Source organism: Macaca fascicularis, chromosome 11 (assembly GCF_037993035.2).
Source record: "Macaca fascicularis isolate 582-1 chromosome 11, T2T-MFA8v1.1".
In the NCBI taxonomy this organism is placed as follows: Eukaryota; Metazoa; Chordata; class Mammalia; order Primates; family Cercopithecidae; genus Macaca; species Macaca fascicularis.
In genome coordinates this window covers 86,161,330-86,174,572 of record NC_088385.1, presented here as the reverse complement: position 1 = coordinate 86,174,572, position 13,243 = coordinate 86,161,330, and the positions used below count along the sequence as shown (strand labels likewise).

The window sequence follows — 13,243 nt, the reverse complement described above, 5'->3', positions numbered from 1 at the left end:
TATGTTCACAGAAAGCTGTACAAGTACAACAGCTTTATTCCTAACAATCTCAAACTGGAAGTAACCCAAATTGGAAAATGGATAAATCTTGATATATTCACATAATTGAATACCACTTAGCAATAAAAAGGAGTGAAATGTTACTGTATGAAGAATCTCAAAAACATCATCTTGAGCTGAAGAAGCCAGACACAAAATAATATGATTCCTTGGTATATAGTTCAGAACAGGCAAGCTGATCTGTGGTAAGGAAAATCAGAACAGAAGTTAGCTCTAGGAGCCAGGGCTAAGACACATTGGAAAGAGGTATGAGGAACTTTCTGGGGTAAGAAATATTCTGTAGCTTGATCGGAGTGATGTTACACTGTGTATGGAGTTGTCAAGACTCATTGAACTGTACACTTAACATCTGTGCATTTTATTGCATGCCAATTTTATCTCAATTTAAAAAAGCCATGATGTTGCTAGAAAAAAGGTCCAGAAAAGAGCAACTTGGGGAATCTCTGAGAAGCTACAGTATGAAAACAAGCTGTAAAAAGATTGGTTTTCATGTTTAAAACTTTGTTTTTACATCAGGAGAATTAAGCATAAAACTTCTTATCCCAAGGGAGAGTAGACTAGTAGAAACTGGCTGTGGAATCAGAAAAACTGGCATTTTATTCCTGAGTTCTCAGTGGCTAGCATATGTCCTAGGCCTGGGTTCCTCTTCTCTAAAAAGGGAACCTTAGTACTGCCCTTATATCAATAGAAATGGTAATAAGGAGTGTGATTTTGGAGACAAGTGTTCTGGTTTAAAGAGAGACTAGAATATTTTCAGCAAATATCCCAAAACTTTTGAAACAGCCCCAGGAAAGACATTCCCAGCATACCTGAGGGCTGTTTCACATGGGACCCCAGTCAGCCTGGAACATCACGCTTTGATGTTTGGTATCTCTGTCCCTGAAACTTTTTTAAAAACAGATTTAGGACCGGCTGTGGTAAGTCACAGTTTATGAGGCTGAGGTGGGAGGATTGCTTGAGGCCAGGAGTTTGAGGCCAAACTGGGTAACATAGTAAGATCCTGTCCCTATGAACAAACAAACAAAAAATATTAGCTGGGTATGGTGGTGCCAGCCTGTAGTCTCAGCTACTCAGGAGGCCGAGGTGAAAGGATTGCTTGGATTTGGGAGTTTGAAGCTGCAGTGAGCTATGATTGTGCCACTGTACTCCAGTCGGGGTGACAAAAAGAGACCCTGTCTCAGATAATTTATTTTAATTTTATTTAATTTAAAAATAATAAGGATAATAGAAGATAAGAAATAGCTTATTGAGAAAAATGGTATTTATTCACATACCATAAAATTCACCCATTTAAAGTGTATAGTTTGGTGGATTTTAGTATATTCACTGGATCGTGTAACTGTCATTGCTATCTAATTCTAGAAGATTTTCATCACTCCCAAAAAATCCCATACCCATCATCCCCATTCCCCATTCCCTATCCTATCCCTAGCCTTAGGCATGAATCTACTTTCTGTCTGTCTGTGGATTTGCCTATTTTGGTTCATTGGTGTTATAGCATGTATCAAGACTTCATTTCTTTTTATGTCTAAGTAATTTCTATTATATGGATATACCACATTTTGTTTATCCATTCATCAGTTGATGAATTCATCAACTGATGAATTCATCAGTTGGTTGTTTCTACTTTTTTGGCTGTTACGAAAAATGCTACTACTGTTCTTGCACATTTTCTTTGGTGTGTATACACGAGTTTCCATTTTTCTTGGATAGAACTTAGTAGAATTGTTGGGTAACATGGCAACTTTATTTAACATTTTGAGGAACTGTCAAACTGGTTTCAAAAGTGGCTACATCATTTTACATTCCAGTAGCAATGTATAAGAATTCCCCATTTTTTCACATCTTTGCCAACACTTGTTATTGTCTGTCTTATTTTAGCAGAGCCTGAAACTTTGAGTTCCTTTGTGGGGTGTCAGAGCTTAGAGGAGTTAATTGGTGCACAATCACTGAGGTCACACCATGGTAGCACTATCTTCCACACACATGTGCTGAGCCTTAAACTGGGTTCGTCTTTGTGAAATCTTTTTACACCCCACAGACTCTCGCACATGGGATCTAGGTTCAGATATCCACTCTTTTATTAAAACCATGTATGACAATGCCTTCTGAACACTTTGGCTGTCCCAGTGTCCTCAAAAAAGGAAAGATATAAGTCTAGTCATCAGAGAAATGCTTTTCAGCTGGCAAGGAAATAAGAGCTCTGACCAATGTTTTCAATAACAAAACCACTAATATTTTTTGAGAGTTTATCTGGTGCCAAGTATTGTTCTAAGTGCTTTACATTAATTATTGCATTTAGAGTGTGTCATAACTCATGGAGGTGAGTAAATATTAACCTCATTTTATGAAAGGATTAAGCAACAAGCCAAAGGACACATCAGTAGTAAGCGGAGTCATGGTGATACACATAGGCTGAGTAAAAATCTACCCTGCAGTTCTGTCTCACCATTAATTTTTAATTGACTGAGCTTAGTGGGTCGATTTTTTTTTCTTTTTAAAACTGTATTTCAACATAACTATGCTTACAGAAATACACTCATATTGGTTAACAGAATGCAATTTAAGTTTAACTTATCCTACACAACTTGGACCAAAAACTTGGTACATGGTTTAAGATTTTAAAAAAGGATTTGCAATCTGCTTTATTTTTATCTGTTACAAATGTGTAAAAGATCCTCCCTCAAATGCTGCTAAAGAAGGCAGCAAGAACCTTGAGAAATTTACCTTTGGTTTGCCTCAGAAAAATAACCCGTATTGCACTGCATAAGTTTATAAAACTGGTGCAACAAAACACTGTTGTAATGTTTCAATAGAATTAGAATTAGAAAGTTCAATAACTAATAGGTATGGAAGGGACTGGGAGGGAACCTATGTACACATGTGAAACCGTAAAAGCTATCTGATTTAGTTAATATTGCATGTAGATTGTAAATCTACGCAAGCCAAGATTCAGATAATTTCTTCAATCTGAATTAACACTATCTATTCATTTCATCTGCTGGGGTCAACCAGGAAACTGGGAACAGTAGTAAGTTTTTCTGACTTATGCAAAAAAGAAAATTAAGTTTCTTCCTCAGCTTTTCGGTCCAGAAGTGACAGTATACTACAGGCAAGGTATTCCTTCCATTGTAAGCATTCATAGGGTGACATGCAATGAGGTCTATTTGGGTTTTAATTTGTAGCAGCAGTGATATGCAAAACAGTCTCCAAAGTTAATTACACATGACTTTATAAGTGACTCTGAAAAATAAAATGGCCCTTCTTAGAAGACTAGAGCAGAACATCCAGCCATATTTATAAGCCTTATCAAAAAAAAAAGCAGCCCCTTATGAATTACACAATAAAAGAAAAAAGTGGCCCCAAAATAAGAAGCAACTCTGAAGGAAAAAGGAAAAAATATAACTTAAAAAGTCTTAAAAACCAATGTGAATATAGATTCAAAAGATAGGTAAGAGATTCATTTTCATAACTACCTAAGATCAGGCTTGTCATGTATTCTAGTGTTTCAAGTTTATCACTAGTTACTACACATCAATATACAAATAACATGTTCATTTTTTGTTCTTTTATCAAAAGGGAAAATTCTAGCTTAAATTCTATCCAGTGTGGGCGAATGGGACTAGAAAACAAAAAGATGCAAACAGTTCCATGCAAATATCACATTTTTCAAATGGAAGAACTTCCAACTGGACCAGAAGTTCATACTGCTAATGTGCTTTTCACCGAAACAATTTCTAATAAGTATGAATACATGGCATTAAGGTTCACAACCTAATACAGGCCTGACAATCAAGTCCTTATTTTCTGGAAGAAGGCCTCAAGTCCAATCAATTTCCAGTAACAATGCTTTTACAAATTGATTTAATAATAAGGGGTTTTAATTTCCTTCGTGTTTTTGTTTTTAGCATTCTAGTCTTAAAGACTAGCTTAGAATTTAGCTCAGTTCCCCAGAAGGCAAATGGTTTTTCTTTTGCGGTATGAAAGAATCCACAAAAAAACCTCTTCCCCAAAATAATTCCTGATAGCCAATCTGTGCTTAAGATAAATCTTTCTCTATACAATGTTAACAGTAACTTAGGTAAAATGTACCCATGAACATTAAAACTAGTTGTTAGAAAGATTTAACTAGCTTTATAATTTAAGTTTTAAAGCATAAATATTTGCAGCTTGATCTTCTGTTGACAGTGATCGTTGGAGCCTAGAATTCAACATTTACAATTTCCGTTCATGCACACAAAACACACACCGTTATCACACAACTTACTCCTCATGTCTTAAGAGAAGAATCTTCTGCTTTTTTAAATCTTTGGCCTCCCAGTCAATTCCATGTTTTTCCATGTTAAAAGTTTTTCCACAACTTTTAACTCAAACTTTACTCTCAGATTTTTAACAAGTTTTCCACCCACAGATTATTAATGCTTTTCCTAATCTTTCATGTTTTACTGCCAAAATCTGAAGCTGCCCTCAAAGAGATCATCAGATTTAAAAAAAAAAAAAAAAGAAAAAAAAAAAAAAAAGAAACATAAAGTGATTATTTCAAAACAGAATATGGGAGGTCAGAATTCAAGGTTTCCTACTGGGATCATATTTTATTTTACTGCAATGAATAACTGCTATCAGTAAGAAAAATCCTATATTGGATTCTTTCGTACTCTTTGGTGCCTCGCCAAAGAACCTACAAAAATGTTTTGGAGTACATACCCTTTTTTCACACAAAGTACCCCCACAGGAACACTAGGATAGCTGCAATTCATTTGAGGCCTCACCTGTAGAAAGAGGCTATCACACAGACAGCGAGGACACCCACTAGTTTGTGGAGATCCTTGAGAAAGTATGATTAAAAAAAAATGACCTGTACTTGTTTCCCCAGCCTTTTTCACTGTATAGGAAAGTTGCAGCTGGTCTGCCAGCACTCATACTACCCCTCTTATCCTAGGTTTGCCATGTAATAGCTATGGCTTTGGAATCTCCCAAGTGATATTCTTGGAGGAATAATTATGTCTCCTAATTCCAGGCTTACACTTTCCAAACACATCGCTTACTGTTGTGTATGTGCAGATGATGCATTTGTAGACTCGCTCATTATCCCCAGCTCTGGTGTGGCGTTTCAGGTGTGCAGTATAGGGATCATATCGATTGGTATTGTAGCCACAGCGGTCACAGCGAATACGGACCTTGGAGAAATCTCCCTCTTCTGCAGTGGAAGAGCCAGATTCCCTGGCTTTTGCTTGCTTCTCCGCTCCTCCTTCCCTTCTTTCTCTTTTCCTTTTTCTTTTTTTTTTTTTTTTTTTTTTTTTTTTGAGACGGAGTCTTGCTCTGTCGCCCAGGCTGGAGTGCAGTGGCGTGATCTCGGCTCACTGCAAGCTCCGCCTCCAGGGTTCACGCGCCATTCTCCTGCCTCAGCCTCCCGAGTAGCTGGGACTATAGGCGCCCGCCACCACGCCCGGCTAATTTTTTGAATTTTTTTTTTTTTTTTTTTTTAGTAGAGACGGAGTTTCACCGTGTTAACCAGGATGGTCTCGATCTCCTGACCTCGTGATCCACCCGCCTCGGCCTCCCAAAGTGCTGGGATTACAGGTGTGAGCCACCGAGCCTTTTTTTTTTTTTGACGGAGTTTCGCTCTTGGGTAGGCTGGAGTGCAATGACGTGATCTTGGCTCACTGCACGCAACCTCAGCCTCCTGGGTTCAAGCGATTCTCCTGCTTCAGCCTCCCGAGTAGCTGGGATTACAGGCATGTGCCACCACACCGGACTAATTTTGTATTTTTAGTGGAGACAGGGTTTCTTTATGTAGGTCAGGCTGGTCTCGAACTCCCCACCTCAGGTGATTCTCCCACCTCGGCCTCCCAAAGCGCTGGGATTACAGGCGTGAGCCACCGCGTCCGGCCTCTCCGCTCTTCCACAAAAAATTTCTTGGCACTGTGAACTCTGAGGCGATGCACAAACCGTTCTTCAGATTCTGCTTCATATTGGCATGACTTACAGCAAAAGGATTTGGTCTTCGAGTTCTTGCCGTTGTCCTCTGTTCCAGGTGTTTCAGGAGGAAGCTCTTTATTTGAGCTGTAAATCTCTGGAGCAGCTGATGCCTCAAATACAGGCTGAAGTTCTACAACGCTGAGTTCCAAACGTCTCAGCCCATGAGGTTCACCTTTTATTTCAGCACTCTTCAAGTCCCCCTCCTTCTTCACTATCTGAAAAGTTGTTATCCCCAACAGGCATCAATTTTGCCATCTGTCTTTCTTCACGGACCGGGTAATCACAGCAGCTGCCATTTACTTTCCCAGTGAAGGCCACATTTGCCAGCATGACAGGCTGAGGTGCGCCCAGTTCAGCTTTAGAGAGATCATGCAAGTCATACATGCCGTTAGGCAAGGCCATTCCAACGTCGCCATTGCCGGTAAACAGCCCTTCTCCAGAAGACTCCCCCATCACCTGGGTGGCCATAACTGTAATCACGCAGGCTGCGTTTGGGCTTCTCCAGCTGCCCCCGAGTCCCTCTGACCACCCCCGGGTTCGCCCAACACCCAGGGCCAGGCGTCCTGGAAGTTTGCAAACTTCACTCCCCCCACGGCGTCTGGCAGGACTCCAGCCTCAGCCCTGCAGGCTCGGGAGGTCAGGTGGCCGGACGTGGGGGGTCTATCTTATTCACCACTATATACCCTGAAATTAGCACAATACCTGGCTTATAAAAGAGGCTTAATATATGATGATGAATCAATGAAAGAATGAATAAATAAAATTAATTTGCAGTATTTAAAAGTTCTTGTTCATAATTGGCAATAATTTAATCATGTTTAAAGCAAGTAAGTTTGTGTCTGTGTATGCTTCCTCTGTCGAATTCTTTATTTAAGCTCTTGTTTTTCAGCGAGTCCTCATTCTCCTCCCTTATTCTGTAGTACAACTAGTACAACTCAATCACTGACATTTCATCTAATTGCAGAGTAACAGATTGTAATGGATTAAAGATTTCACAGCACAAACATTTGGCCTGCTCAAAGGTAGGTAGGAGTAAGACAGAAGGTAAAAACATCTCATTTGAAGATTCACAAACAAGATAAAAAAATTGCTCCCAAGCATGTGATGAACTCAAGAGAAAAGATTACATTTTAAAAGGTTTAAATCCATGGAAGACAGAACAAAGCATTCTCCTGCGTTGCTCACATTGCTTCCCACTCAAAACCCTCTTCATTATTTCAATAATATGAAAAACCAGATGTAAACAAGACTGCTCTTGTCTACATCATTGTTCTCATTCTCCTTTTGTTTTATATTTGTTCCCATTTCAATACCCACTCCTCACTTTCTGCTCTGCCAGCCTATATACACGAAATCCAGGCTCCCAAAACCACTTTGCTCTGCTTTATTTAAAATTCAACTGAAAACTCTCAGTCCTTTTATTCTTTGGATAAAAAGAAAACCTAATACTTACATTGATTTCTATTCAAACAATTATATTTTCTTCGTACTACTTGTATCAGAATTTATATCTCCTAATGAGAATTTTCCCCATAGCAAATCATTTGAGAGACCATGTAATGATGTTAATGCTCAAAGCATTTAGGACAGAGTCAGAATATAAACCTCATAAGAACATCCATCTCATTACTTTCCCACAGTAATTACAACTGTTTTACCCAATTCGATCATCAACTAATAGCCTGTATTTGACCCTCCATAGTTATGGCCATTTCAGTGAAATTTACCTTTTCAAGACAAAGACAAATCATTATTAAGAACAGATAATGTATTACACACTGAGAAAGATATTTGGAGAGAGGGACTGGAATTCAAAAATATTTGGGGATACCACAGTGCAACTGGAATAACCGTATCTTTCAAAGATGACTCTCTCAAAGGTGATAGAACATTAGAAGGCATGTTTGTTAAATTCTAATTTGTTCAACCAATCTACTGAAAATATTTAAGCACCTTGGATGTTGCAGTCACAGTGCAATGTGCTGGGCATAAGTACATAAACAAAACAGACAATATCGTTGCCCTCTCTTAGTGGCAATATGGCAGTGTAGAGAGAAAATGGGTTTGGGAGCCAGACAGACCTGAAAAGACCAAGAGAGACTCTTTACAGAAGGTGGTGTGGGCTGGGTGCTGTGGCTCATGCGTGTAATCCCAGCACTTTGGGAGGCTGGGGCAGGTGGGTCACTTGAGGTCATAAGTTTGAGACCAGCCTGGCCAACATGATGAAACCTCATTTCTACTAAAAACACAAAAAATAGCTGGGCATAGTGGCAGGCACCTGTAATCCCAGCTTCTTGGGAGGCTGATGCAGGAGAGTCGCTTGAACCCAGGAGGCAGGGGTTGCAGTGAGCTGAGATCACACCACTGCACTCTAGCCTGGGCGATAGAGTGAGACTCAATATCAAAAAATGGAAAGTGTAGGCTTTTAGAACTGTGTTTGAATTGTAGTTATGGCATTGCCTGTGTAAACTTGGACACATTACTTAAACTTTCCTGGGTCTCAGTTCCCTTCCTTCCCTATTTTGTAAAACAGATTTGATAATGCCAATTTTGAAGAATGTTACGATTTTTTTTTTTTTTTTTGTCGGCATGCAGTAGACTCTCAGTAAATGGTAGCTATTATTTGTGTTTATAGCATAGGTAGAGAAGTTGATATAAGCTTTAATGAAGATGAACTTTGGAAGCTAGAGAGCCAGGCTGTCAGCCCAGACCTTTGGGTGGTTATCACTGTGACAAGGAAGGCAGGTGCAGTAGGCTCAAGTATGACAATGGGAGGGAGAACAATGGAAGGCAGCCAAAGTGCATTTTGAAAGTGTCCAGGGTCTCTCCTCACTTTAATTGTTGCTTCAAATTACAGTCTAATTTATATTACTTTTCTAGGGAATTTAAAATAAAAAATATTGGATTTTTGTTTAGAAACTCTGAAGTGAGAATTTGGATTTCTTTTACCTGTGTCTGAAAAGTCTTTTTAATCAGAAAGGCAAGCAAATTACAGTCCTACATACTAGAGAGATATTCCAAGTTATTTGCTTTTTCCTATCATGTTCTTGGAAACCACATCATGAAGTGGATAACATTTATTATGCATAAGAATACAATTACAACTGGTGACAGAAATTCTAACCAAAGACTCAAACTCAAACCACAGCTATGGCCCAAGATACCATAAAAAATAAAACACATTTATACTTCTGTAGCAGTTTAAAGGGAAATCAATATGTTCCAAGTCTCATGATATGGACACATAGATACTAGGTACACTAATATATATTATAGTTTTAATATACTATAAAATAATTCAATACTACTAAACGATATCTACTATATTATAAAATTGATTAACAACAAATATTCTAGGCATGATAAACTTAGATTTTGTTCCCATTCTTTGAGTTCTCCCTAGAACTAAATCTTTTGCATTTTCCTCTGGATCAATTTCCATGATGTAGGCAGAGACTTACACCATAGCTTTAAGTCTTAAATTTAAACAAAAGTTAAATTAAGGTAATCTATGAACTCCATGTGCCTTATGGAAACAGGATGAAAAAAGAGGGTTACAGAGAGGGAGACACTGAATAAGCCTTTAATAAACAAAAGTTATTGAGACAAAATCTATTATTTTCAAAACCAGAATCAAAAACAGTAACAAGGTTGATTTTGCTAAGCATCTGTACTGCCTCTGTCTTTAAAGAAACATACCAAAAAAATCCCAAAGAGGCACTAAACTATTTTCAGCATTCAGAGCTAGGACATTTTGCTCCTCAGCTTTCAGAATACTTTAACCATCGTTTGTAAAATAAGAACACAATGACTATTAACACGGACTTTAAAAAGGGCATTTGGAAACATTTCCTACTGTATAATAAACATGCATTCAAACTCCATTCATTCATTCAAAAATATTTTTGCATGCCTACTGTGTTCTTGCCTCTGTGATTAACCTTGGTGAGGAACCATAGAAATGGCTGCTGCCTGGATGGAGTTTCAGTCCAGTGGGGAAGATAGACAATGACAAAGTAAAGAAGAACAAGTGTAACTTCCTGAAATGCTATGGATGCAAATTAATGTTTTTGTTGCATTTCTTAAATGTTGTGAATGACCAGGAAGGTTCTTATTGGCATCCATGTTTAGAATTCCAGCAATTAACCTTTTATAAGGATTTCCAATCAGGGCAGTGATTGGTGGGTGGAGATTCTTGGAGAGCATAGTTGCCATCTGATTGCTAAATGTACTTAGAAACAGCATCACTTCTTTCATGATCCTTGGGCATAAAAGATGCCATAAGGAATAATGACTTTAACTCACTCTGAAGAAGTACCAAGGAATTGACCATTGGAGGTTAAAAAACTGTTGCCATTTGATTGAATATGTATTCTTCACATGCTTTTCTGTGAAGTAAATGTTTTTCTAATTAGGCTTAAAAATGTGAAATTTTCTTGCAAAATTGATTTTCCATTAAGGCATTAAAGTAGTTTCTCTTCCCTTCTGCTTGGATACTAATTAAATTATGTTCCAACTTGTTTTAATTCTGCAATCAATTTTTTTTCCATTTGCACTAGATTACAGAATCTCATTTAAAAATCACTCTTTACCAAATTTTACACAAAGCAGAGGTGATAGACTTATTCTCTAATGGAAACAAAACAATAAAACAGTCACTGCTCAAGTCATGAGGGCTTGCAGCATGTCAGGGTGGAATGTTAAAAAAAGGCTTAGTTTTTTTTTCTGCTGCTATCTATTCCTTATGCTGTTTTTAGAGATAACAAATATCTCTCTATATAGTAGAAGGCATGGAGATAAAAATAAATTTTAAAAATGGAATGAAATGTTAAAATAAAAAGGGTTTAAATAGTTTGATGATCTATCTGATCCTGGGGTACAGAACTGAGACAACTTTAAAATTGGACATAAGTGAAATTTATAAGAAGGGAAAAATGGAGTCATAGCTGTTGATTGCAATGTTTGAAATAAGTCAAAATTTTAAATAGATTATTCTAAAACGATAAAGATTGGTTTCAGGTTTGACTTGCGTATACCATAAATACTTATTTTTTGAAAGAATAAAAAGAAGAAAATCTCGAAGATTCAACTTAGACAGCTTGGGGCTATACATACTGGTAGCCTTTTGCACATTGAAGAATTGTATACTGATTACCAAAGATGATTTTGAAGCCATATGCTGAGAAAGAAAAAAATTAAGAAACAACAGTTTTATATATAACCATCTCTAGGAACTCAGAGGATACATATTTCTGTTTTAAAGAAACAAAAATAAGAGAAAGGTTGACCTGTCTCCAAGGTCAAATTCCACCTTCATCTGTTAGAAGGTGGGGAAGTGGAGGAAGAAAGTAGTCGACCATGCATCGTTAAAAAAACAAACTAGCAAGTGAATGGAACCAGTGAGGTGGCTTTGATTGTGTAAATTTGCAGAACACGATCAAGCCAAATGGAAACCTCACCAGTAATATTTCCACCTGGGGACAGAATCAAATAGTGGGAACCATGTGCTTTTGCTGTTGCTCTTCCTGGTACAGCTTATCTCTTCCACATTACTTCCTTTTAAACATGGGTCTAATCACTTCCAAATGAGCTCTTACACTATCCATGTTCATTCCCATTTCTTTCTAAATTGCTTACACATTATTTAGTCACAAAAAATAGGACATAATCCTTTAAGCTACACAATTACTTCATCATCTTATGACTTATAGTTGTCAACTTTCTGGCAACAAAACCTGACTGCATTTAATTAACATCACAGAGTTGGCTGTCAGTGGGTCTGATTTAACCTGTTTAAATCCAAGTCTCTGGCAGAACAGCTTACTCTGATTAGCAGTACTGTTTCTAGATTCCAAAGCTGTTCCTTGAATTCCTTTTTCTCACTTTCTTTGATATCTTTCATCTCATTATGACATTAAAAATAACGCTTAACACTGTTAGATGAAAGCAAAACTAAAATCATGAACAAAATTGCTCATGTAAAGTGGAAAAACAATTTCTTTAAAATCAAAAATCTAAAAGTCAATCTAAGACTTCAATTTATTCACACAATTATAATTTTCTGCAATTAATGGACAGTGGCATGCAAAGTTAGAGCACATATCATTGAGAATATATAATTCTTCATATATAAAATGTAATTGGAATCTTACTTCCTTTATTATGAAAAAGTTTCTAACTGGGTCTAGTCATCTAGAGATACTTTGTAAGCTAGACATCTGTCTTATACAGTTTTTTATAACCTATATCTTGATAAAGAGAAATAGTCCAACTGAAAACCAAAAATTTCTATTTCTGAGTAGAAATCAAAGAGGAAAGTCTCTAGAGTTTTACAAGTGTAATGATAAAATTAATATTTCCCATTAATAACTCTTACAGATACTCAGTAAGCGCAGTGGTGAGAAAAAGGATGGAGAAGTAGATAAAAATAGAGGGACACAACAAATGAGGAGATGAACACACAAAATGGGGAAAGAGAACACACAAAATTAACCAAGAAAAAGGTACGAGAGAGCTCTCACTTAGTGAACATTTACCATATGCCAGACTCTATGCTGGGTACTTCACATTCTATTCTATTTCATCGGTAAGTAAGATAAGGGGCAAATCATGTTAGGCCACTTTCTAGGTTAAAATTCTGAATGGGCAGTGTACCTAACCCCCTAGATTCTAGAGCGAAACCTGTCAACTTGGTGTTAAGTTTCAAATTCTGCTTGTACTCAAAGATTTATGAAAGAAGAAACTTGCTCAATGGTCTACATTCCCTTAACTCAGAAAAAAAAAATGCACAATTTTTCAGAAACCCACTGGGTGTGATCTGGGATGTCATTACCACCCGATAATTATCCAGGTGAAGGTAATAAGTGTGAGCCATGCACCCTGCACAGGTGGGCATTGTGAAGTACCAGTGGTTCATGTTCTCATATTCAACGAACAAGCCAACCAAACACCAGCCAACTAATGAAAACCAATCAGTTAATAAACATTTGTTATGGTCCTACTTTTCCCCCCAAACAATTTACACAAAGTCAAACACTTCAATAAAATATTCAATGAAATATCTCACTACTTGGTTAAATAATTATGAACACTGTAATTGAATGATTGAATTTTTTTCATTAAGATGTCTGTAACATTACTATTAGTTCACTTATAGGAAAGAACTATCCATAAAATCATATGATTTTAAAACTCAGTATTTTTC

At 37.3% G+C, this 13,243-nt stretch overlaps 1 protein-coding gene and 1 pseudogene across 6 annotated transcripts in view; both read right to left on the bottom strand.

Annotated features, from left to right (window-relative positions):
• The window catches only part of SYT1 (synaptotagmin 1), a 599,708-nt gene that overhangs the window by 143,062 nt on the left and 443,403 nt on the right, over positions 1–13,243 (bottom strand). The window lies entirely within an intron of this gene.
• Positions 1–13,243, bottom strand: part of LOC141408081 (RE1-silencing transcription factor-like) — a 46,478-nt pseudogene extending 33,235 nt beyond the window's left edge.